General features: G+C 38.3%; 1 protein-coding gene across 2 annotated transcripts in view; it reads left to right on the forward strand.

The window, feature by feature from the left end:
* LOC122814026 (carbonic anhydrase 4-like) overlaps positions 1–27,500 on the forward strand; it is a 329,800-nt gene that overhangs the window by 5,180 nt on the left and 297,120 nt on the right. The window lies entirely within an intron of this gene.

The following is a 27,500-nucleotide window of genomic DNA, read 5'->3' on the forward strand; positions in this document are numbered from 1 at the left end:
CCATGTAACAGAAGGATTTGTTTTCCATGGATTGAAATTGGGTTTTAGTAGCTACACAGATGTATATGTTGTTCAGGTAACAGGAAGATTCAAAGTCAGGCATTTTGCTTCTGTGGCTTTTTGTGTTGAAAAGAGCCACCCTGACCTGGCAGATTGTAATTTGTCAGTATGGAATGTCTACCAATTTTACCTTGCCTAAAAACTCAGGATGGGACTGGAAAAGGTTTTTGCATTATGTAAAATCCCCTGAAAGGGCAGGTGCAGCCCATCCCTGGAGAAGCAGGGTGATCTGTCTACCAAGGCTGTCTCAACAATGGATCCCCCTACAAGTAGCCAATGCTTAAAACCAATGATGGTTGATTAGTAGTCTAGTATCATTCTAGATCATTCTAGGCAATGGGGACACAAGCGTTTTTTTTTCCTCCATTAGAACATTCGATGACACCTCCAGCACATCTGTCTGCACCTCCTCCAAGGTGGACTGCGTGACATGAACCACCCCAACATCAGCAATGGCAAACCTGAGAGACAAGCGATGGTCACTCTGCACTTTGCCACAATTACCAGACTTATGCAATTATTATGACTGATTTTAGCTGTAGACTTTGTCTGCCTCTTTAGCTTGGTGATTTCTAGTAATGGTATGTGCCAATGCGGTGGTGGTGGTAGAAATGAATGTCGGTGTACCTACAGCAGTAGTAGCTTTACAACAGTTGAAGCTATATATGGTTGAGGTGTCCTGTCATGTGTCTTTGAGGACTTGGGTATTTTTTTTTTGACTACTGCAGCATACCTGGGTTTATGTTTATTGACAATGTCTGAAAGATTTGCTTCTGGTTTCTACATGTAAATGCATTTCTTGCACATAGATTTCATGCTAAGTGCTAATACTGGATTGTTAGTAAACATGACGAGTTGCTACACTACTTCAGGATGTCTCTGAGATTAGGCTGGCCAAGGAAAACAGGATACACAGTTTGTGGCATCATAACTGGCTTCCAGATTTGTAAGTTGCGGTACTGCTTGAAAAGGCTATCTTTGGTGATGGTAACTTAGGCTGGATTAGGTAGAGCAGTGGACTACAGACAGGTTAGCTGCTGCTGCTGTACTGGTAGGTTTGGCTGGACAGTGAGTGGAGTAACACTAGGCTTTAGATATATCAAAAAAAGGAGAGTATTAGAAGGAGAACCTAACAATAAGAATAAATCACATAACTAACGTGTGCACCTGCAATAGGCAGACTGCACAAAAGCAACAGATAGCAAAAGGTCAAAGACTAGGTGGAACCATACCTCTCAACCTCTGAGAGCAAGAGATCTGGACAAAGCTACAAATAATGGAGGGACAAAGACTTAAAAATAGGAACATTTTTTTAAATATTGCTCTTACAAAATTAAAAAGCTGATAAAATAACAGGTTTTGAATTAGCATGACTTTTCTGAAGGATATGAAGTCTGAAACTTAAATGTTTGTCATTATTTTCTGACTTCAGCCCTCAGTGATTTGCCAGAAAACCACATTTTTATGAGAAACAGACCTAAAATATGAGGCGAAAATATGGACAATTGAGAGGTATAGTAGTTGAATAGTGAGACAGCAAATGAATAGGCAACAGTAAGTACTAAAATGGGGTTCAGTTAATAAAGCAGTAATCAATACACATCTATAACTTCACCAGGAGTGGTGGTAATTCTAGCAATCTATAACACAGTTAATATAGTGAGATGTATTTTAAACTGCTTACAACTTTTATTATAGAATTGACATTTCTGTGTTGTGAATTAAGATTCAACCCTCTACCTTGATCCTGGGTGACTTTAACTACCCAACCATAAATTGGAAGACCCTTTCTAGCTCAAACATGAACGCTCAGAGATTCCTCGACTTCGTCAATGCCAATGCGTTGGATCAGCTGGTCAACACCCCCACAAGAGGTGAAAATATCCTGGACCTGGTACTAACCAACATGAGTATCCATTGTAGCACCCCTACAGTGTCATCATCCTTTCTAAGATCTGACCATAAAGCAATCACTTTCAAAGTCACCATCTCCCCTGACCCCCCCCCCCGCCACGATTGAACAAAAAAATTTGTCCAAAGCTGACTACAACCTCCTGACAGCAGGTATAAGCAGCTTCACAGCCACCATCCCTTCAGTTGAATCAAGCACTAATGTCCAAGCCTACACCAAAAAAACTATATGAGCACCTATAGTTATTTATTTATTTATTTATTATTTATTTATATTTGTTGACCGGGAGTGTCCGACTGGACGTAGGTCCATTTTCAGCAGAGGCCCGGGGAGAAAAGCTCCACAGTTAAAATAAACAGACAGTAGTTACATTGGATTACATAGCGATTAACAATTTGCATAGCAATTACTTACAACATATTTACAGATGAAGAACATAGTACATCAGTAGACAACTAGAATCTTTATCTGTGAAGTACATAACAGACATTAACAAATGTTAAAATAAGAAGTTCCTGCTGTATAAGTACTAGGCTTATGAGCATCTGAGCTTGCTATAATCAAGGTAGTTAGTGGAGTGGAAAGAAAGGTAGTGGTTGGATGGGGTGGGTGATATTAGAGTGGGAGTTGCAAGGGCATAGCCAGCATGTTTTTAGGTGCGCTTTTAGTAAAGTTTTGAAGTGAGTGCATGATGGTACGGAGGTAACTGTGGATGGGAGGGAGTTCCATAATTTGGCTATGGTGCAAGAGAATAGTGCTTCACCAGCAGAGTTATTGGCTTTAGTGATCTGCAAGTGATTTTTGTTGCTGGATCTTAGTGGTCTGGTGGTGTGATAGGGTTGGAGTAGATTCTGGAGGGATGGGACATTTAGTGGATGGTTTACTAGTTTGTGGGCGAGTGAGAGTTGATACCATTGAAGGAGGTGAGGGAATTCAAGCCAGCCCCGTTCAGTAAGTGAGAGACAGTGGTGACTATGGTAGGATGCCCCTGTGGCGAATTTTTACAATTTTGTTGCAGCAGGTTTCTAGCTTGTTTAGATCGCATTGCCTTAGGTTGGTATATATTGGAGAGGCATAAAGTAGGGTGGAGATAAGGTGGGAATTTGCTATTGAAATCTTTGCTGCTTTGGTGAGAAGATGCTTATTTCTGTATAACGCTCCTAGTTTTTTGTGGACTTTTTTTATGGTCATGGATATGTGAATGTCAAATTTTAGTTTATTGTCTATTTCCACTCCTAGCAATTTGGTGTGTTCAGTTGGGTATATAGTGGTGTTGTCTTTTGCTGTGATGTTAAAGTGAGAGTTGTTTTGAGTATGTTTGGTGGGTTGGAAGATGAGTAGTTTAGTTTTGTTTGGGTTGAGTATTAATTGGGCATCGGATAACCAAGTTTCAACAGAGGAAAAGGCTTCCTGTGTGACTTTTTGCAGTTTGGGTAGGGACTGGGCTGAGCAGATGATGGTCGAGTCATCTGTGTATTGTATGAGTGTGCCATGTGTGGTGGCAGAGGCTAGATTATTTGTGAAAACAGAGAAGAGTAGGGGTCCAAGGATGGATCCTTGGGGAACCCCTATGGAGACAGGTAGTTGGGGAGATATGTCATTCTGCCATACAATGGATTGTTGGCGGTCAAACAGGTAACTCTGAAACCAGTTGGCGACTGATTGTGAGAAGGATAGGTTATTGAGGACAGAGATAAGTTGTTTGTTTGGGACCATGTCAAATGCTTTAGATAGGTCTAGGAAAGTAGCAGAGGAGAGATAGCCATTGTTTTTATGCTGAAGGATAGTGTTAGTAAAGGAGAGTAAGGCAGTGGTGGTGCTATGGTTTGTTCAGAAACCATGCTGAGTACTGGAAAGGAGGTTGTTAGTAAGGAAGTAGTCTGAGACCTGAGAGTGTATGCATCTCTCTAGTATTTTGCATATTTTATATAGTTGCATGGACTCAGCAATACCTGACAGGATCAAATCATTTTCCTCAAGGAAGAGTAAACCTGTCTGGTGGACAGCAGCAATAAACAGACTCTATAATAAAAGGAAAAATTGCTGTCCAGGACCAGGAAGGAGCAGGTGCCAAGTTGGAAGCAATCTCTCCTTTGTCTGAACAAGCAAATAAGGTCACTGGTGAAATCCTCTAAGGCTAACTTCAAGTCCAAATTGGCTACATCCACTAAGGACAATCACAAGGCCATTTTTGCATATGTCCACAATCTCAAAGGTAACTCCCAAATCTTCTCTGAATTGGTGGTCAAGAATACCATATACACAGATGCCATAGATCTAGCTAACCTGCTGGCAGACAAGTTCAGTGAAAACTTCACCCCCCATCCGCCCATCAGTAAATCAGGACATCTCCAGCCCTCCTCTCATCACCAGGGAGCAGGTTATTAATGCCCTCTCAAAGGCAAAAAATACAGCCTCCATTGGACCCAACAACATCCCTGGGTGTGTCCTACATGAACTCAGGCAAGAGCTCTCAGCACCACTAGGCACTCTATTCAACCAAAGCCTGTGCACCGGCTTCATCCCAGCAGAATGGAGGATAGCCACTGTCATCCCTCTGCACAAAGGTGGAGCGTCCACCAACCTTGGTGTGATTACAGGCCTATCAGCCTAACTAGCCTGATCTGCAAGGCCATGGAATGCATTATCATGGACCTTATAAACAAGGAAATTGGCACTCTCCAAATGCTTGATCCCACACAGTTTGGTTTTGTCAAAGGGAGATAATGCCTGTTAAACTTGGTCAACTTCTTCAAAACAGTCACCAAAGCCATGGATGAGTGTAAGACAGTGCACACTGCCTACCTTGACCTAGCCAAAGCCTTCAACACCATTCCCCACTCGGGCATAATAGATAAATTCTCCCAAATAGGCATCAACCCATACGTTACCAGATGGGTAGCTAACTGGCTCACTGATAGAACCCACTCAGTCAAGATAGGGAAAGCCACCTCTAGTAGTATTCCCATAACAAGTGGCGTACTCCAAGGATTGGTCTTGGGACCTCTACTGTTTGGGATATACTTTTCTGAGGTGCAAGTCAAAACCAGTGGTCTGTAGCTGACCAAGTTTGCAGATGATTGCAAGCTGGGCACTGTCATAAATTCCCCTAGTGATGTGAACATCCTCCAAGAGGGCCTTAACCAAACTAATGACTGGTGCCAGAAGCCTGGCCTCAAACTAAATGCCAAGAAATGCCTCATTATCCTCTTTGGGGATAATGGTGTCCCCACTAATTATCACATTAATAACAATGAACTCAGCATGCAATCAGTCATGAGGGACTTGGGCACCCAGGATGACAGCAACCTGACGTTTGACCACCATGTTGCCTCCTTTGTACAGAAGGCTTTCTACATGGCCCACCTCATAAGTAAGGGTATTTCATCCAGAAATAAGGAGGTCATAGAATCCCTATACTCCTCCCTTATCATACCCGTTATCGAGTACAATGCCCTCTTCTGCATGTACCTTGCCAACCACATGCAGCAGTTAGAGAGACCACAGTGGTTCCTGACCTGAAAAATCCAGGGTCTCAAACACCTACCCTATACAGATAGGCTAAAAGCCCTGTCCCTCTACTCAGTCTCATACAGACTGCTCAGAAGTGACCTGTGTCTGGCACAAAAGGCCATCTCAGACTCAGCCTTGATGGAGTTGCTGCATATCCATAAGTCAAACTCCAGTCGCACAACCCACACCACACACAAGGTCTCAACCTGGTCTGTGACATTAATAGAACTTGTTGGTGGGATAGATTTGTGTCCCAATAACTCCCCCATCTGTGAAATAGACTTCCTCTCCATGTCAAGCAGAGTACCTCACTAGCCCTCTTTAAGAGGGACTTGGACGACTGGATGGGAAACAGAAAATATACCCCTACGATCCCACCTTGTCCCTGCTGGGCAGGGGAAGCAGGTGCTGACTTTGTGGGAACATGAGTGAAATTCTTGGCTAGGCTTATAAGGGCCTCCAGGCCAATGGCCTAGTATCATCCTGTGAACCTATGAACCTATAATTACTGCAGGATTTATTGTTATCATGTGACATGTTTTGACCAGTGAGATAGCACAATCTTACAAGTCTCAATATAACTATTTACAAATTGCAAAGCAGTACTTATAGTGGCCACGTACTTAATTAAATCCCATTCATATGTAACAGTGGAAATTACAGAAGTGGGAAAGCTAACCAGTCTGCCAAGATGGAGATTCACAAAACTGACATAACAGCACCAAACTGATTTAGAAAATGTGCCTAACAGCAAAAGAACACAGCAGTACATTGCAAAAAATCTGGATTGCGTCCAAGTAGGACTTCGCAGTCTCTGAGCAAGCTATCCCTTCAACAGTAGAGCAAAATGAAATTCCTCTCACTGACTTCAGGGTAAATACAGCTAAAGTGCTACATGTAGCAGGGATGTGGGGGCATGAGTGTAGCAGCACATTTCCTGAGTAAGAGAGAAACAGGAAGAATAAAAAACGTAGCAGATGAACTGTTCGCTGACCCTTCCAGAACCAGCATGTGTCACGTATCACATTCTCCCCTCAGACACACTTATGGCCTAGATAATCGGGAAGTTTTCATTCATCACAGAGAAATGACATGATCCTAGAAAGGATCTCTGGGCTATTTTTACTCTCTTTCTCTCCTTGCACGGTCGTTAGGAGCAGACATCAGTTACAGGGTTGGAAAATAGTGGATGGTTACATATGAGAAAGCTACAACCAGAAGATGGGATCAACACCAGCCAAGACTCCCAGAGGAAGAAGTGAATAGAATGGGGATCCTCATATCGAGCCAACAAGGACAAACTGCAGTCCTCTCTATTTTTAAAATTGTATTAAGTATTTTGGATTGCGTAGAGAACTTCTGAATTGCTACACACACTTTAAATGTTTCTTCTGACCTGCAAATTATTGTAAAGAAGCCTCTGAATTATTACCAGTCCCTGGTACCTGACGAGCAGTCACCTGTAACAGGATCTGGAACATAAGAGACTTCAGTCATACTGTAACTAAGTAAAGTTTCCGTGGAAAACCTGAAAGTGTTTTTTGTGGTACTGTGATGTAAAGCAATAGCTTACGAATCAGCTTCTATTGCAATTTCAGCCATCCGCAACATTTAAAACTGGTAAACATGCCAGTCAATCTTACAATCTGAATCCTTTATCGGAGATCCAGGAAGTACATATTGTATTATATTTGGGTGAGGCCATACTACTGAGGTGTGTAACTAGGCATAACAAAACAAACAAAACAAGTATGCCCCTATAATGCTCACAAGCTGTTACAATGCAAAATGGTGATGATAAAATATCCCTTGCCAGGGACACTGGCAGTGTTTTTTAAGCATATATCTGGCATATACACCTCTGAAATAATGCAAAATATAAACATCTATGAATATGTGCAAAGTAAAGAAAAGGTTATAGACAGTACAGGAGCATGTCACAAGTTACCGAGCTAGTCACTGTTAAGAATTTCATACAGAAACACTTTTTATGCAAAACTACATACGGAATGAGATGGTTCACTTCAAGCTAAATGGCTGTCACTGTGTAAAGATATTTGTGTAAGGAAGTGCACATCAAACTGTGTATTTTATTGGGCACATTTCTAGTGACACTCAGGATTCATGTATTGTTTAATTTATTGTGAAACTGCTACAAAAAGAAGACATAAGTCAGACTAGAACAGTTTTGCTGATGATCTTTTTGATATGTATTGCCATTTACAATTAACCAATTCACTGAGGTTTAAGGCAGGAAATATGAAAGAATGGCTGAATAAGGGAAGGAAGGATGGTGAAAGAATGCTGACACAAGACCTAAAACTCAAATTCCATTTTTTGAAAAATACTATGTTATCTCAGCTATTTGCTTTCATCTCATCCACCGCTTTTTAAATAATTTGTAACCATACCTCTCAACTGTCCAGATTTTTGCAGAATGCTGAGATTTTTGCCTCATATTTTTGGTCTGTTTCTCATAAAAATGTGTTTTTCTGGCAAATCATCAAGGACTGAAGTCAGAAAATAATGGCAGACATTTTAGTTTCAGACTTCATATCCTTCAGAAAAGTCATGCTAATGCAAAACCTGTTATTCTATCAACTTTCTAATTTGTAAGAGCAATATTTAAAAAGGTTCCTATTTTTTTGGTCTTTGTCCCTCCATTATTTGTGGCTTTGTCCATATTTCTTGTTCTCAGAGGTTGAGAGGTATGTTTGTAACACATACAGGGGAAAAACATCTGTAAGTCACAGTAAATTGGTCAGTGACAACACTTGTACTGAAGATTCACAAGCTTAGCAACATTTCTCATTGCTTCCATTCTAAGTGAATGTAAGTGTAATCCTACAGTAGGGACTAGGGTTTTATAAACTTTATTTATTTATTTATTTTTATTTTATTAAAACTTAAAGTGAAAGAAGGAACTCTCCAAGAAAACAAGACCAGATCAGCATCCAGGAGGACATTCAGAATTAAAATAAATAAATAAATAAATAAAATAATCAATACTTAGTTATTGCATTGCTGACAGGTTTGAGCTCAATAAAACTGCATGACAAGATAAAAAAATATATACATATATATATATATATATTTTTTTTTTCCAGTTTCTGCCCATAGTGGTCTTTACAGACCACTCCCATTTCCCATGATTCACCTCTGCTTTTATCACATTGGCCTAAGCCCAGCACCACTTTCACTTTTATAAAGTATGCTAGAAAAGTATTTTAAATCTATTGATTCATTCTGTAAAGATGCCCCTCTGTAAGCCACTCTTTAACTTAGCCCTTCAGGGTCATAGATGTTTGCTTTCTACGGGAACATTTAAAAATGATTCCTATTTCTACTGCATTCTACCACAAATATAATCTTTACTTTTGGCACACTGTCTCATTTCTGTAGTAAGATCCCATAATTTCTTCCCATTTGGCTTTGGGTATAGAACCTGTATCATTTAAATGTTCACATCTGGACAGACACAACATAAAACATTGGAACACAGAGGTGATGTAATACCTTTCATAGGACCAGCACAGGTTTTTACAATTACTCAAGCTTTTTCACTAATAAGTGTCCTTCTTCATCTGGAGTTATTAAGTTAATGGTGCTACATACTTTGCTTTAATATTGTCTTGTGCTTACAAAGGGAATTGAACATACATCATTTATTTCTCATTGGATAAAAAGACACGTGAAAGAAAACTACAAGTGAAAGAAAACTTTTGGCCAATGAAAAAGAAATTATGTACATTATTTTCCATTTATAGGCACAAGAGTCTAAGAATGCTTCTTTTACAGATACTTTCGCAATGTCTGTGGCACAACAGAAAGCACACTTGCCTTTGGTGCAGAAGGCTGTCAGTTCTATTCCCAAACCAGATAAGCTGGTATATCTGGGGGATGCTGCACTCCTGAATGTGTCATCTTTTGGATGAAATGTTAAACGGCGACCACATCTGCCTGAATGGTCAGGTGCACATAAAAGATTTCATGGCACCTATCAAAAAGAGTAGGGATCCTTTATTTATATGCAAAAAGAACTCTTATTTACAACATATTTACATATTTACAAATGTACAAATATACAGATATACAAATCTACTTACACACATTCATAATTTCTTTTACAATCATACTAAATTTTCATCCCTATTAGACCCCACTCGTTTTTCCATAACTACCATCTAGTTTTATATAATATTTTATATAATATTGTTAAAATCCATTTACCATTAAACATAATTTCATTTATTCTTTCATTCCATATAAACCATATGACATAAAATAACTTTTTATCTATTCTTTTAACATGTTCTTTACTTCTATTCTTATAATATCCATATTTAATCGTATCCATGTTAATTTTATCCACTTCTTTTTATATCTTCAAAAAAATCTTCTTTACATAGTTTTCCCCAAACCTTTTAAATCTTTTGCATTTCAAAAACACATATTCCATAGTTTCTTCTTCTTGACAGTATAAATACATTCTATTACTTTTTTTCTTTTTATATGGCATATTTCATTTTACTGGCAATTTATCTATTACCAGTTTCCACAAAAAAATCTTGATATTCTACTTTCTGATTGCACCGATTGTTTGTTAATAAAGAAAACAAACTGCAATGAAGAAAAAAATGATAGAAAACTCTCCAGATAACCTCCAACGCTCTGAGTCAAATCACCAGCCACAAGAATAAACGAAAGATAAATTTACTTAAGCTCCACGCAAGCTTTTCGTCAGTTTATACTAAATCAACTTCTTCAGAAAACGGATACAACATCATAAAATAAAATCCCCTTTATATATACACTTCAACCTCCTCTCACATAATCTCATGAGACTATGTAAATACAAAAAGTACAATGCAAACCTACAACTTCACAAGCAACACTTGAACTAGATAAACCGTTCTAAATTATGCAAGTATTGATCCTAGGTGCAACGCAAATGTACCGATCCTGTCTAAAACATGTACAAGCAGTAGAACTCTAAAATATACCGAAAGAAATGTGTCACTTACTTAAAATAAAGTTTGTATACATAGTCCATAAGTAATATGCTATGCAGTTCATAATAGAATTGTTATAAAAATATGGGACTTATTAATTTAATATAATAGAAACCTTTACCCAAATACCTAACTGACCCTAAAACATCTTATAAAAATAACAATAACAATAACATCAAAATATGTCATAAAAACGACCCAGCTCTTTACATTAGGGTTCTTACATCTAAAATTACTACACATTTGAATTGATAACCTAATGAGTATTCTACTATATTATCATTGCACCGATTGTTTCTTATTTTTCTAGCTTTATTTTTTCATCTGTTCGATTTTCCCATGGTTTCACATATTAATGATTTATTATAACATTCGTATGCCATACTTTTCTATCTTCTTCTATATCAATTTTTATTTTCCATAAAAATATTTTTTCTTGGTAACATTTTATTTTTTCATTTATATACTCTTTCTCATTTACTCTTTTTTACCATACCTCCCAAATGTTATCATACTTATATTTATACAGTTTTACTACTACTCTTGCATCTTTTCCATTTATCCACTTTAATACTTTGTACAAATTTAATGAAACAGCATATACCACTGGGTTAATTAACCCTAAACTTCCTTCTTCTTTATTTACATATGAAACTTCTCTTTTAACTGGGTTTAATCTAGAATCCCATATAAATGAAAAAAATGATCTGCAATATTTCATTTTCAAATATTGTTGGCAAAATAAATACACTAGCTAAGTATGCTATTTTCCCATCAGTACTGAATTTATCAAGTAAGCCTTTTTTTTTTCTAATGATGATTTATATGTTATCCAGAAAAGTCCACAAACAACTTCATAAAATTTGGATAGTCTGGGATGAAATTTTGCAGTTCATGTAGTCAAAGGAAGTAAAAATATGTTGCACTGTATGGTTTTAATAAAAGTATACAGTACGAGTAAGGGATCACTATAAGCTAATTTAGGGCAGTATTAGTTAAATTAGTACTACAGCATACGTTTACTTTAAATTATGCAGGATTTTAATTAAGTAATTTATTGTTTAATGAATATTTATGGTGCCAAAACGGGGTATATAAGTGAGTAATTAATGCTTTATTGTATTCTGATGAAGTCCACCTTGATGTGGATGAAAGTGCTAAATGAGTACATTTTTGTTTTTGCCGAACATTAAAAGTGAGTGATTTTATGCAATCAGTTGTTGCATCGTTCCTGCTGTGAATTCGTTACTACACAGTGTTTGTTTCTTTGCTTTTGGCGTTATCCAGAAAATATATGTTTGTTTTATTTCTTATATTGTTTTTTCCCATTGAATTCTACTTATATCTTTATTCCCAAATTGTAAATTAACAGTAGAGGTCTTGTGGTCTCTACTGTCTGGGATAGACTTTTCTGAGGTGCAAGCCAATACCAGTGGTCTCTGGCTGACCAAGTTTGCAGATGACTGCAAGCTGGGCGCTGTCTTAAATTCCCCTGGTGATGTGAACATCCTTCAAGAGGGCCTTACCTAAACTAATGTCTGGTGCCAGAAACATGGCCTCAAACTGAATGCAAAGAAATGCATCATTATTTCCTTTGGGAAAAATGCCATCCCCACTAATTATCATATTAATAACAATGTACTAAGCATGCAATCAGTTGTGAAGGACTTGGGCACCCAGGTTGATAGCAACCTGACTTTTGACCAGCACATTGTTTCCATTGTATGGAAGGCTTTCTACATGGCCCATCTCATAAATAAGGGTATTTCATCCAGGAACAAGGAGGTCATAACATCCCTGTACTCCTCCATTATCAGACCCATTATTGAGTACAATGCCCCCTTCGGCATGTACCTTGCCAACCACATGCAGCAGTTGGAGAGACTGCAGAGGTTCCTGATCAAGAAAATCCAGGGTCTCAAACACCTATCCTATACAGATAGGCTAAAAGCCCTGTCCCTCTACTCAGTCTCATACAGACTTCTCAGAGGTGACCTGTGTCTGGCATACAAGGCCATTTCAAACCCAGCCTTGATGGAGTTGCTGCATATCTGTAAGACAAACTCCACTCATGCATCCCACACACAAGGCCTTAACCTGGTCTGTGACAATAATAGAACTTGGCAGAATAGATTTGTGTCCCAATGACTCCCCGTCTGTGGAATAGACTCCCTCTCCAAGTCAAGCAGAGTACCTCTCTAGACCTCTTTAAGAGGAGCCTGGATGACTGGATGGTAAACAGAAAATACACCCCTGGGATCCCACCTGTGTCCCTGCTGGACAGTGAAACAGGTGCTGACTTTGAGGGAACATGGGCAAAATTCTTGGCTAGGCTTATAAGGGCCTCTGGGCCAATAGCCTAGTATCATCCTATGAACTTATGACCCTATGAACACAGAAATTACATTCATAGTAAAATATATAGCTCAATCTTTACTATATCTCCTAAACCTTTACTTTTCTCTGAATTTAAAGCCATCTCAATCACCTCTAGACACTCATTTGTACAAATTATTACTTCTCTTATCCAGATTTTATTTTTGCAATTATTATAATGTCATTTGCAAATGTTAACAGAACTGGAATTCCTAAGTCTTCAGATGTTATATACCCCACCTCCTTCATTTTGCAATTTATTTCACATGCTATCACAATCATAACAAATGCGAAGAGTGTACCACTCACTGGACGTCCCTGACTTCCACCACTCTTCATATGTACTTCTTGGCTTAACCAGCCATTTACAAGTATTTTTACTTTATTATTACTATATGTTGACACACATAATTTCCTAGCTTTCTCATTTACATTATATTCTTTCATTATCACCCATAAGATTTCATGCCCAGTTGTATCAAATGCCTTATTAAGGTCTCCTATCATGATTTTTTGCTTCTTCTTTTCTATTCATAATATCATCCACAATTTCTCTATCAATAATAATTCTTGACAACCCTTCCCCTTTATACTGTATATACTGTCTACCATAATGTTTTCTGTTTTACTTTCAAATGTCTTTTGTATTATTTTCATAAAGATCTTATCATAGTTATTCTTCAATATTATTGGTATCCAGTTTTTAATCGTGTTCTATCTTCCTTCTTCTGTATGAATTTCAGTATTCCACTATATAATTCTTTGTACATAAAACCCTCATTTAACAATTCATTCAAAATCTTTAAAAAATATTTTTTGCCAATTCCTTAATTTTTTATACATTTCATACCCTATTCCATATGGTCTGCAGCCAAATCTATATTTACTTGTCCTAATGCTTTATTTAGCTCATTTAAAGAAATCTTCTTTTACAACTCTTTATTCACTTTTTCTGTTAACTTTTTTACTTTCCATGTTTTTTTCACTACCGTTTTAACATTTCTTGCACATATTGTACTACGCTGTTCATGATCTTTTCCTGAGTTATTTCTATTTCTCCTTTTACATTTCTTATTTTTCCAATTATACTATCATCTTCCTTTACCAATCTGCTTATGTAACTCGATATTTCTTCTCTTTCTCCTTGTAAAAGTATCTTTGTTATATAACAATTCTTATATTTTTCTTGATTTCTTTCATATAATTATTTGTCAAAGTACTTTCTATCATTATGTTCTAAATTTTCCATTGTACAATTATATTTTCTTTTATATTAATCTTTCTCTACTTTTCTCACATTACATTGCCACTGTAAACAAATAGTTTTTCCTTAAATATCATCCACCATTCAGAGCAATTTTTATAAAATGTTCTTATAGTAATATGATATTTTCATAACTGTATTATTAATCCCTTTCTGTCTTCATTCCGCGCTTTCTCGTTTATTCTTTTTAATCATTTTCCTATTCTTATACAGCCCTGATTTTTTTCTTTATCTCTAGCTATATTGCAAGATGGTCAGAAATTCTTGTTGCAACGACCTCCCTTTCTCCAATAACTAAACCTTCTGATACTATAAAATAATCTAGTTCAGTTCTATATATACCCCTTTTGAAAGTCCATGAATTTTTTTTAACTTACATCTTATAATTTCTAACATTTTTCTTATATCATTTTCTTTCTTTCTTTTTACACTTGTCTCGTAAATTATAATTAAAGTCTCCTGTTATTATAATACTCATATTTATCACTACATAATTTAAAATCTTATGAAATAAGCTTTCCCTTTCTTTACAGTTATTATAAGCATATACTTTTATACGTCTATATACTTGTTCTTTATATTTCAAATCTAGAATGGTTAATCTTCACATTTTTTGCTAAAAGTTACATCTAATATCTTTATTCAATTTCTACAGAATATGGCTATTCCAGAACATCTCTCATTTCCCACATTATAGATTATCTTTCTTTCCCACAGTTTCTCTGTTTGTAATATTTCTTAATTTATTAAAAACCTTGTGTCCTCTAATATAAATACAGCTATGTCACATGTATTACACCATTCCAAAATCCCAATTCTTTTTACTGCATTCTTAATACTATTCACATTTACAGAAAACACTCTAAAATGTTCATTTTCCCTTAGATTCATGGTTTCATAAGTTCATAGCTAATAATAGGCTAGCTTTCTTAATATGATATTCTAAGCCGAGCCAATTTCCCTCCCAAAGATGAGAACCAAACACTGTACTTTGTGTCTATGAATCAAACATCTTAACCATTATACCAGACCCCACTCATTAGCTGTATATATTATTTTTTATCCATTTCTTTCTTTTTTCTTTTGCACTTATCCCTTTAAATGTTTTTTTTCTGTCTTTTACCCTTTTACCAATAGAATTTTTTTTCTTTCACTACCTCCAATTTATGTCTTTTTCATCACTTATTTCAGAACCTTCTTCTACGTCCTCTTTATTATTTTTTTCTCATCTAATTGTTCCTCTAGTTCTACCACTTCTAAAATGTCTTCTGTTTGTTCAATTTCATCCCTTTCTTTTTCTTATTCCTTACTCCTGTTTTCATTGTTGCAATCCACCCATAACTGTCAAATTCTGTTACATTTATAACATTTCAATTCACATTTTTGCATCATTCCCACTTCCCCACAAACATAGCATTTTCTTTCATCATTGTTACTTGTCAAATATCCTTCTTTTCCACACACACACACACACACACACACACACACACACACACACACACACACACACACACACACACACACACACATATGTTTTGGGTTGTTCCCAGTATTTTACAGCACCCCTATTCTCCTCCACATTTGCCATGCTTGGTATATATATATATATATATATATATATATATATATATATATATATGTGTGTGTGTGTGTGTGTGTGTGTGTGTGTGTGTGTGTCCACTTCATAATTTCGAAGTACTAAAATCCCGAATTTCAGTATTCCAAAACCACAAAGCCTAAAACCCAACCAAAACTCACAAACTCGAAAACACACAACCGCGAAATTCAAAATCCCACACACACGCTACACATACAGCACACACATAAACATACACAAACCCCCCCTCACAATTAAGCAAACTAATCTAAACTACATATAAGCAGGGGGTCAAGCCCCCCTGCACCCCGCCATGTTGGGGCGACCCCCCTACTTATATATTCTAACTCCGTAATCACACAAACAGTAACACAAACGAAACTCACACACACACACATCTTACAGTCCCTCAAACACACACAACAGTCACAACACACACTAAACCCCTAACCAACATACTAACACATACAAACTTACCAAAATAAAACCTAAACATCCACATTTCATACCACTGGAAGCGAAAATTCAAAATATCGGTACTTCGGTATTTTGAATTTCACACTTCTGCCAGTTTTGGAAATGTGACTGTTCGGGATTTCAGTATTTTGAAATGACAAAGAGGACCCATATATATATATATATATATATATATATATATATATATATATATATATATATATATATATATATATATATATAATTTTTTCCCTTTCTAGTTTAATACAATATTACAATCTGAATTACTAGTCCATAAACCCCTTTTGTCATAAACTTTTGCAATGTCCAGTATTCTTTACATATAGTTTTCAAATGTCCTTTCAAAGTCTCTCTTTTCACCTCTGTTTGAAACTGTACATGAATTTTCCTTTTTATTTCCCTATTAAATGCTTTTATCATATAAAGATGCCATGGGTTACAGTCTTCTTTTTTTCATATTCTCCAAGAACATTTTCCATTGAAAAAATAGTTTTAAATATAATGTCACAAAATGCTTGTTTGTTAATAAGAATAAATCATCTAACTTCATGTATTTTTAAACCCAAAGGAGCGATTAAATTGTCCCAAGCTTCATAGTTGTCCATTTCTTTGCCTTCTTTACTTGAAATCCTTACCACATACGTCCATTCTTCAGTTTCTTCTACCTTCTTTTTGCTACTCCACTTTGCCTTCTTTTACTTTCTCTGCATATGTTTTATTTTCCATCTCACCACTTTTCTTTAGGATTGTCTCTGTATCCTCCTCTTGTATTTTCTCCATAATGTCCCTCAGGAAACATCTCCTTCATTTTCTGGCTCACTCTGCATCACCATTTCTTTAAGCAAATAATCCCACAATCCTCCTGACTGAAGGGTTGTAATTATCCAATCACAATTCGCCAACTCATCTCCACCAAACACATTTCTTTGAAACATCTCCTCAGACTCCTGCACACATTGTCCGGTCCTGATGTTTGCTTTCTCCTCCGTTTCTCTCACCACTCCATTATCTCCTTCTCTCTCTATCTGCTTCCCTGTTTCTCCGGGTCGCATCTGCACCTGGAACAGAAACAGGAAGTGCTCCTGCAAAATGGATTCCACTCACAACAATGATGAGTAGGAGATGTTCCCCTCGGCTCTGACCAAATTCCTTATAGTAGTACACATATCAACTTGGGTCTTCCCTGAAAGGAGGCCACTAGCTTAGTAGGACTAACCTGGTTAACAAAGGAAAAATAAATACATTGTATCTAACACCGGTAACTTAATAACTCCCAATGAAAGGCTGGTAGTCTAAAAACTCAAGTAACTGTAAGGCTTATGTTAATCCAACAAACGGTATTACATCACCTATCGTTTCTGTGTTTTGGGGTTTTCTGTCAGTGGATAGTGTAGCATTTCTTCATTTTTCTCCCTCTGTACAGCCTTATGTGGAATGAGACATTGTTCATTTGTTTATTAAGTAAAACCTCTAAGCAGTGGGTACAAATGACACTTTTCAGGGCTGATCATGGAACACTACCACAATTAAGTGACTTCTTCAGACTCAAAATAATATTTAAGTGGAAACTAAAGGAATAAAACCAAGGACAACAAAATGATAATACTGCACAATATCAGGAAGGCAGTATATCAAACTCAGGACTACAAGACGCAGCTGAGTAGCAGGTCATAGTCTTGTCACTGCCCTGCACTGAGGTGACAATACATCCTATTCATATGTTCATAGTTCATAGGTCCATAGGTAGGAACTAGGCTATCGGCCCAAGGGCCTAAGTAAGCCTAGCCAACAAGGTTCCCTGGCTTTTGCCACCCAAGAAAGTTATTTTCCTGTGCCCCTGTTGAGCAGAGCCATGGAAGTAATCCCCGGGGTGAATTTCCTATTTCCCATCCACTCATCATGATTTTTCTTGAAGAGTGCTAATGAGGAACTCTGCTTGACATAGATGGGTAGTTTGTTCCAGAGTATGGGAAGTCTCTGGGACAGAAATCTATCCCTCCAGCATGTTCTGCTTATTGTGGTGACAAGGTTTAGGTCCCTAGAGTGTGTAGCTCGGAGGAATTGGGATTTCTTTAGGTGTAGCATGTCCAACAGCTCTGGGTTTGACATAGCTTTGTATGTTAGGCAGAGATCACCTTGGAGTAGTTGATATGCTACAGAGTAAAGCTGGAGGTTTTTGAGACAGTCAGTGTAGGGCATCTATTTGAGTCCGGTAATCCTCTTTGTGAGGTACTTCTGCGGCCTTTCCAGCTGCTGCAAATGTCTTGTGAGGTACATTCTAAAAGGGGCGTCATACTCTATAATGGGTCTGATGAGAGCCAAGTATAGGGGAACAATGACCCCTTTTTTTCCTGGATGAGAACCCTTTTGTGATGAGGTGTACCACGTAGAAGGATTTCCTGACTACTGTGGCGATGTGTGCTAACAATATGTCTGTACTGGCACCACTGCTTCCCAATCCCCAGCTACTTTGTTGCACTGCCTAACTGTCTTTATCTCACATGTTACAACTGTGTGGATTCTTTTCTTCCTAACAGGTGACTATCAGTACATTTCCAGCAATCATGAACCACTCACCTTGGTGTATGGATCTTGCTAACTAAATATTAAGGCATCAAATGGTAAGGGTTTGTCTTACTAGATCTTACATCATCCTAATATCTACCAGGTTAACCTCACATAAAATACAGAACAGTTTTCTGGAAATATACTGTTATAACGTTTTTACTGTTAATATGCAAGAAACTTTCTGTGCTCACAACCAGAGTAATTTATTTATATACAATAATTTCTACTTTTCTTCACATATCCTTCTAAGCTTTGACTGACTCTAGCCACAATATCAGTGCCCTTCTCGCTATTGTTGGCTTACCCCCCCCCCCAATGTGTGACCATAGCTTGCTTCAGTCTAACTCCTAAGGCACATTGTCGTTTTGGAGTCTGTATCTAGGACCACATGGCCATAAAAGTCCAGCAGTTATTTTAGTGGTCTGATGCAGCTGTGCCTTGGCAGGGTTTTCCTCAAGAATTATCAAGAACAGTATTTTCCATCATTTCACACATATGAACTAAGGGAAGCCATGATGGCAGACAGGCATACATGCTCCTAAAGGTATCATGGGACATCCACAATAGCTCAGTTTCAAGCAAGTACACAGTGCAGGTCCCTATAGATAATCAAAACACTAATATCTGAAACACACTTCACTGAACCTGATTTCCTGGGCTTTGTTTTAACAAAACATTTTATATCAGGGTGAGAAACCCCTCTGATTCCCATGTGGGTATAGACTCCTACAGTCCTAATTAAATTTAATCTACTTCGAGAGCATAAAAGCATATCACCTCAGGGGTGGTTATATTTCCATAGGGATTCACCGACTTCCCAGTTCAATGAAAAGACCTAAATTCACATAGTGGTCATTTGTTTGTTCCCATTCAGCAGAGTTCCATGCCTCTGGTCTCTACAAGAAGTCCCACCCACCCCATCACCAGAAAGGACAGTGGTTCTTCTGTCTCCAGCCAGCCTTCTTATAATCGGGTCTTCTTGCTTTACTTTGGAGAGCAGAATGCACAAGGACATGATCTCACTACATCAGCAGGCCAGCCAAGCATGTACTTCATGTTTCACAAATGACATTACCTAGCTGCTGAGTTTTTAGTAAAAAGGTATGACAAGTTACATGTTATGATTGTTGGAGAATTTGCTCAAGCCATGTCTAGTGCCATCAGAAGCCAAAGATAAGTGACTTATCTGTGAGGAATTAGTTAGAAAATCTCCCATAACCTACACTATTCAGTGTCTTTTTCAAACTACACAAATGGATACGTATTTAAAAAATATATGTGTATATATATATATATATATATATATATATATATATATATGGTTTACTATCAAAATTTCGAACCAAACTCCGTCAACTGCACTTTGTTCGAACACGGAAATTCAAAAATGGCAATGTCAAACATCAAAAGCCAAACTAGGAACGAGTTTTAACATGGGTCGAGATAGGGGCTTGATGTTTGACATTGCCATGTTCTAATTTCCGTGTTCGAACAAAGTGCAGTCGACAGAGTTCGGTTCAAAAATTTGATAGTAAACCATATAGATAGATAGATAGATAGATAGATAGATAGATAGATAGATAGATAGATAGCAGTTGGTCAAAATGCTTTTCTAATAAAAAAACAGAATTGTGAACTTGAAGTTAGCAGGATTTTCTTTTTAAAAAACCCAAACTGTTTTGCTTCCAGAGATTGTAAGCTGCCAGTACCTTTGTTTATGAGTTCCATGATACACACTATCACTTTATAAATAATGCCAGTAAGGCCTATTTGTCTAGAGTTCCCAGGATCCGTGATGGGTCCATCCTTGGGAAAGGTAATGACCACAGACCTTCTCCAGTTGAGGTTAAACAGATTTAGTTGTGAATTGTTAAAATAATACTTCATATTAACAACACATTGCCTGGACCCATATAAGTAGTGTTATTGGCTTTTGACAGTGCCCTTAACATCTAATCTGAGATGAGAGGTGGGATGGGTGCAGACAAAATGGCAAGCAGAGGAAGTTTGGGGAAGTCAGGGGGGTAAATTGTGAGCTAAGTTTATCTGCTAGTATGGTTGCTATATCCTCATGGCCTGAGTAGGTGTTATTGTTATGTATCAGTTCAGTTCGAAGCTGGGTATTTTTCCTAAAGTTTGTGACACATTTAAAAAAGGCTTTATGGCAGTCCTTTACAGAGGTGAACATTTTCATAGGTTCAAATGTATATGCTAGGCTAATGACCACTGGTGCCTTTATAACCCTGGTCATGCATCGCAAATGTATCCCATGAGTTATTGTGCCTTACAGATTATTTTAAGGGGTGTTTGCTACTTAGGCCATGATTTAATGGATATCTCTGTCCATCAGAGACATGTGCTAGACCAGGGGTGAACTTCTGATTTCCCATCCACTGGTCCAGGTTGCACTGGAATAGGATTAGGGAAAGGCTCTGTTTCATATGGATGGGAAGCCTATTCCAGAGAATGGGGATTCTCTAAGATACATATCTGTCCCTCCTACATTTCATATTTAAGTTGCAAGCAAAGTTCACATACTTATATGTAGCAGTTATGGTGCTATTCATTTTGCAGATATGCAAAAGGTCCATCACAGCAAGATCTAAGGATACCTTGTATGTCAGGCATAAACTGCCTCTCAGCAGTCCGTAGGAAACAAAGTATAGAAATAGGGCTTTGATGTGATTTGCATAGGGCATTGTGTATACGCTCTGTAGTCTTTTTGTGAGGAACCTCTGTGGATGTTTCAGTTGTTGCATGTGCCTGGCCAGCTACATACCAAAGGAGGAGTTATACTGAGTGATGTGTCTGATGATGGCTGAGTACAGTGGCATGATGACTTCCCTGGACCTAGATGCCATGCCCTTATTTATAAGTCAAGTGACAGAATAATTTTCTTACAACCTTAGACACATGTTGATAAAAAGCCATGTTACTGTCTACGAGTTCCTAAATCCCCAACTCTCCGAAGGTACTATTATCCATTTCTTGGCAGTGAGTTGTGAGCCATGGCTTTGGCACCAGTCATTTGTCTGTATAAGACCTTACTGTAAGATGTTATCATGGTGGGTTTCTATGACTGTTCCTATCTTGCAATCATCTGAAAACTTGGTAAGCTAGAGGCCCATGACATTAGCCTTGGCTTCCAAAGAATAAATACCAAAGAGGAGCAGACCCAGCACAGAACCTTGGGGGACTCCACTGGTGACTGGCCTCTTCTGGAGGTGGTCTCTCTCCAATCTTAACTTCCAGGATCCTGTTTATGACCCAGCTGGATATCCAGTAGGTTACACAGGGGTTTATGCCTAATTCCATGAGTTTGTTTACAATGCCCAAGTTGAGTATTGTATCAAATGTCTTAGCCAGGTCAAAGTAGACAGTACGCACCATTTTCTTCACATCAGTTTCACACTTAAAGTTGGATGATTTGATTCTATGCATAAGTTGTTTGTTTAACCACTTAAATTCGGTATTCAGTTTATTTTTCAGAATGGGAATTTTTTCCTTTTTGTTATATAGTTTGTTTATACTGGGGTTCCATGGGGGTTTATTGCTAAAGCTGGTAATGTATCTGTGTCATACAGGAACCAATGTCTCTATGCATGCATTAAGATGTGAAATTAAATTACCAGTGAATACAGCCATCTTTGCTCACAAGTCCGCAAGGGGATTCTTAAATTGCATCAGGTCATCATCTAGCTGCAGTAGATTTGCTTAAAACTCTCTCAAAACCATAAGGTTTCCAGGCAAGCTGGGTTTGACCCTCATGTTAAACACTACTGAATGGTGGTCAGAGCTGACAAGTGATGGGGTTGCAGTATTGTGGGAATGAGATCCAGTACTAGAAACAGGAATATCCACAGCTTGTAGAAGTGCAAAACGCATGTTGGCAGGTACATGTTCATATAACAGGGACACACTAAAAATAGGCAACATAGTGTTTACATCTTGAACTTTTTCCAATATACCTGGGTCCGACCTAAACAAACTGCATCTGGTCCATGCCTTAGAACTACAAATGGTTATGTGCATCTTTATAGGCAGAATAAGACAAATTGATGCTATACTTTAATTCTGTGCCATACTTAAAATGAAGAGAAAAAGTAACATGAGCTGGAATTCAGAGAGAATTATACAAAATCATATAACGTTAAGAGAAGTATGGACATTATATACATTCATACTTTAAACATCAATTTGGAGTGCACATGCTGAAGTATATAGTTTGAGTACAGTAGTTATTTCTTGCAATAATATATGCTAATGTTAGGTAAGTATGGTGTCTTGACTATTCAATGTCCCTGAAGAAACTTCATTTGTATTTAGTTTCCAGGTGTGACTTTAACATTTTCTTGAACATCACTTATTTGATTTGCCTAGCGTTTTTAAGAATGGCACTCCAACAGGCAGGCACTGCCCTTGGGAAGGGTTTTTCAGCAGTAGCCAGATTGTACAGAGGTGTCCCTCTAGATATAGCTTTAAATTCTCAGCCACCACCATGGCAACTGGCTGTTATGAGTGCAGCCACGCAAAGTTTTTAACTAAAGCAATGTTGTAGTCCACATAAAAGTACTAAACAGTATCCAGCTGTGTTTGCACCCCAGTCGGAAGCTAAGTTATTGAGTTTAATACTCCAGAAATTACACTGCAAGCAGCTGCTGAACTGTGCTGAATGCAGCAGCAAGGCAATGACACAACTCACACCAACGCCACTTTGCCAACTCTGACCACTTCCCTAATGTTGATATTTCAGAATTCATCCTTTCTAAACCTCCCATGAGTACCTGTTCTATTCCACATTTTGTATACCATCTACAAAGTGGATTGGGGGCTTCCTTTTGTTTTTCTTTTAGTGTAGTTTATACAAACATGCTATGGTGGTCACAACCTAATCCCTGAGATACAACAGTAGTCATGCTCCCCTCTGGACAGTGACCTCTGCATCTTATCTTTGTTCTTGTGTTGTAGGCAGCTCCTTAGCCAGTCTGCCTTGTACGAATCACCTTATCTGTCCAGTCATAGGTTCATAGGTTCATAGATTAGTACTAAGCTAACTGCCCTTGCTAGCCATTTTAAGCCTAGCCAATTATCCCTTGTGAGACTCAAGCCCTGCACTTTGTGTTTGTAAGACAAACACCTTAACCATTAGGCCACCCTCCCAACCCCAGTCCTTCTACTAACCTATGGTATGACAGTGCCTTATCACATGAAATCAGATCACCCAAACTACATGTGGCAGTAAGAGAAGCCTAACTTCAGACAGGATTTACTGGAGCACGTACATCTGATAACCGGTGATGGAAGTAAGTATAGGGTATGGTCAATCACGTGAAGAGTAACAGTTGTGAGTCATCTGCATGATTGTACAAGGAGTAGAATTTGGGGGGAAACACATGGGATAAGGCTCAGGTAAATGTTAGCGGGAACGCCAGTCATCAACTTGGCAGTAAGCTTACAATGGAGATGGACAAGTAGCAGGTGTGGCTGAAGTGAGTTGGGATCTGATGAGGATGAATAAAAGTGGTAAGTCTCTATCAGGTGAGGTGGAAGTGGTTCATTAAAATTTGGGGGGGATAGTATGGTGACCCAGGGGGGTGATATTTTTACCACAAGGGGTTATTTATACTAACTCAAATGTTGTACAGGTGAGCAGTTGTTTAGAATGGGTGACCAGCATAATGTGTCATTTTTTTTCATGCTGAACCCCACAGAGCTGTCTTCATCTCAAACATTTGACAGTTGCTGCAAGGAGCAGTGTGGCACAGTGGTTAAGATGTTGTCGTTGTGCTGTGAAACTGCATATGCGGCTTTGAATTGCATCACTTCCCAACTGCATGCTGTGTCACCAAGCAAGTGATTTAGCTATTCTCGTGCTCTGACGTAATCCCTGAAACACAAAGTGATGAACTCACTGAGCCTACCCAATTAACAAAGTGGCAGAAGTAACAAAAAATGTATGTATAGTAGATTAGGTGATTTGGAGTTAAGGGTGCTGCATTCTGTCTGGTCACTGACTGGGCGGCTTGTTGTCACACTAGATTGTCAATCAGTTGAGTTTGGTCAAATGCAGTTCAGGTTACTGTATGAACCACATTTCTGATACATGTGTGTAGACATGTACATAGGTATAAAGCACATAAAGAAAGAAAGATACGCCAGACATAGATGGGAGTAAGTGCCTTGTGCACAAACTGCATGAAAGGTCTTGACAATGATGACTGTGAGGGAGACTCCCCATTTTGTGCAGTAACCTTGGAGATGAATATTTAAGGGTTGCAGGGGGCAAGGATGCATACAAGTGAACTTGTTGAGATGTCATTCTTCAAGACTGAGCTTGCAAAAATCACTAAAAAGCATTTGTAGGGGCTTCACCACATAAACCACCTAGCGAGGAATGCATCATTATCCACACGCACTCTTACTTATTGTAGCTACCTCTATTCTGATGCTGCACTTACTTTGAAGAAAGGGACTCAGTCTCTCCAAGTTGAGCCTGTAATAACCTGACTGATTCCTCAGGGTGCAGCTCCCTACGTGAGGGTTGGGGGAGCTCTTTTCTCCATGGTAATCATGTCTTTCCTAGAGTTCAGATGATATTTCAAACAGTTTTTTCCTCATTAAAACTTTTTGCTTTTGGTGAGACACATGCAGATAGTCAGATAACAGATAGCTAATCACACAGTCAGGTAGAGATGTAGACATATAATTTATTTATTTATTTGGCTGTTTTGTTGACTGGGATTAGTCCATTTTGGGTAAGGCAGCCCTCATTTACTATGGAGGACCTGAAGCAAGTGCTCTAAAGTTACACACTATGCAAGCAGTACAAGTAAATCATTTCAATGTACAATACAATCAACTAAAAGGCATGAAAGAACCAGAGCTGTAGCACACAAGAGGATGAAGGCCCAACTACTATTTGGATGGTCCAGGTTTCATTAGCAGTTTGGTTCTGAAGGATCTAGCTGAGGAGGGAGGGCATGAACAGCCAAGGTTGGCTCACCAATTGCAGATGGGGGCAGACAATTAAATTCTGCAGCAGGAGCAGGGACTGGGGAAGGATGGGCGGGAACAGACAAGGCTGTCTCAGCCATCGCAGAGGGCAGCAGACAATTAAATCCTGTTAAGGAGCAGGACTTGGGAAGGATGGGTGTGAGCAGACGAGGCTGGATCAGCCATTGCAAATGGAGGCAAACAATTAAAAACTGCAACAGGAGAAGAGACCGGGTAAGGATACAGAAATACGTACCCACAAATGTGTATGTATAGATGTTTTCACTGGTACTCCTTTTTAACTCCTTAGGGAACAATGAAGTGGGTATCTGTACAGGAGACCAGCTTTTCCAAGTGTCTCTCTGCACAGCTGCACCTTCCTTTTGTCACCTGGCAAAAAAAGGCAGGGACAGTCAAATTCTTGTGTATGTATTCATCTATCTGCATTCCTGATCGTGCGTGGACAGACAAGGCTGGCTCAGCCATCACAGAAGAAGGCAGACAATTGAATCCTGCAGCAGGAGCAGGGGCTGAGGAGGGATGGCAGGGAGCAGCTGAGCTGGGCTTACCCATCACAGAGGGAGGGAATCAGTTAAGTTCTTCCACAGTAGCATGGGCTGGGAAATGCTAGTACTGTGCTTTAATACATAGAGACTCAAGGATGCAAACCTGGCCAGGAACTGTGTGCACTACAGCCAGGCACTATAAGTATGCAAACCTGTACACTCACAAGTAGCTTGGTACAGTCAAGTGGGACACCATGTCCATCAGCCAAAAGGGGAAGGAAATAAAAGAAAACTCCTAACCTATAGCAGGGTGATGGCTGCTGTCTCTCCCTGGGCTTCATCTGTGCCTCCTGTGTCTTTTAATGCCAGGATGACGAATAACTTGGGACATGGTTAAATGGCCACGGTGGGACTAGAGGAGGGACAAAACCAAGAAAAATCAATAAAAAAAGCAATGGATAGATAAATAAGCGACTGAAAAATACTCACAGTGCATAACACAGAATCATACCTCTCAACTGCCAGAATTTCTCAGAAGGTCTAGATTTTCCCACATAGCTTTAATCAGTTTCTCATAAAATTTGTAGTTTCCTGGCAAATCATTCTGGATTGATGCCACTAAATAACAACATACATGTGATATTCAGATTTCACCTTCCTCAGAAAATGCATGCTAATGCAAAACCTGTTTATTCCATCAGCTTTCTAAATTTTTAAGAGTAATATTTAAAATCTGTCCCTGACCTTAGATCTTTGCCCCCCATTATTTTTGGATTTGTCCAGAATTCTTGTGCTAAGAGGTTGGGAGGTATGTATGGAATATATGTAGACTCATATATACAGTGCCACCAAACCTTCTAACATGCATACAGACAGATAATTCAGATTTATATGCATGCGTAAAATTCTTGTGATTTCAGTTTTCAGTTTCACTTGTTCTTAATTAAGTAGAACAGAATAAAATAAGATTACACACATGCATAGATGAGTTCATAAGAGAGGGCTTGGACACAAAAATGAATGCCAAAATCAGTATTAGTGCATATTACATACAATAATCAGAGGCAAGTCATAATTTAGATAAGAGTTACAACGCAGCTCAAGGTGAAAATGAAGTAGAAAGCAGGCAGAGGACTGAGCAGCTAAAAAAGAAGACGAAAAAAAGAAGCAACAATAAAGATGTCTTATCGCAAGAGACAAGGGTGTTGCATGCAACGGCTGA

The sequence above is a fragment of the Protopterus annectens genome, chromosome 10.part0 (assembly GCF_019279795.1).
Source record: "Protopterus annectens isolate FY-2018-M chromosome 10.part0, PAN1.0, whole genome shotgun sequence".
In the NCBI taxonomy this organism is placed as follows: Eukaryota; Metazoa; Chordata; order Ceratodontiformes; family Protopteridae; genus Protopterus; species Protopterus annectens.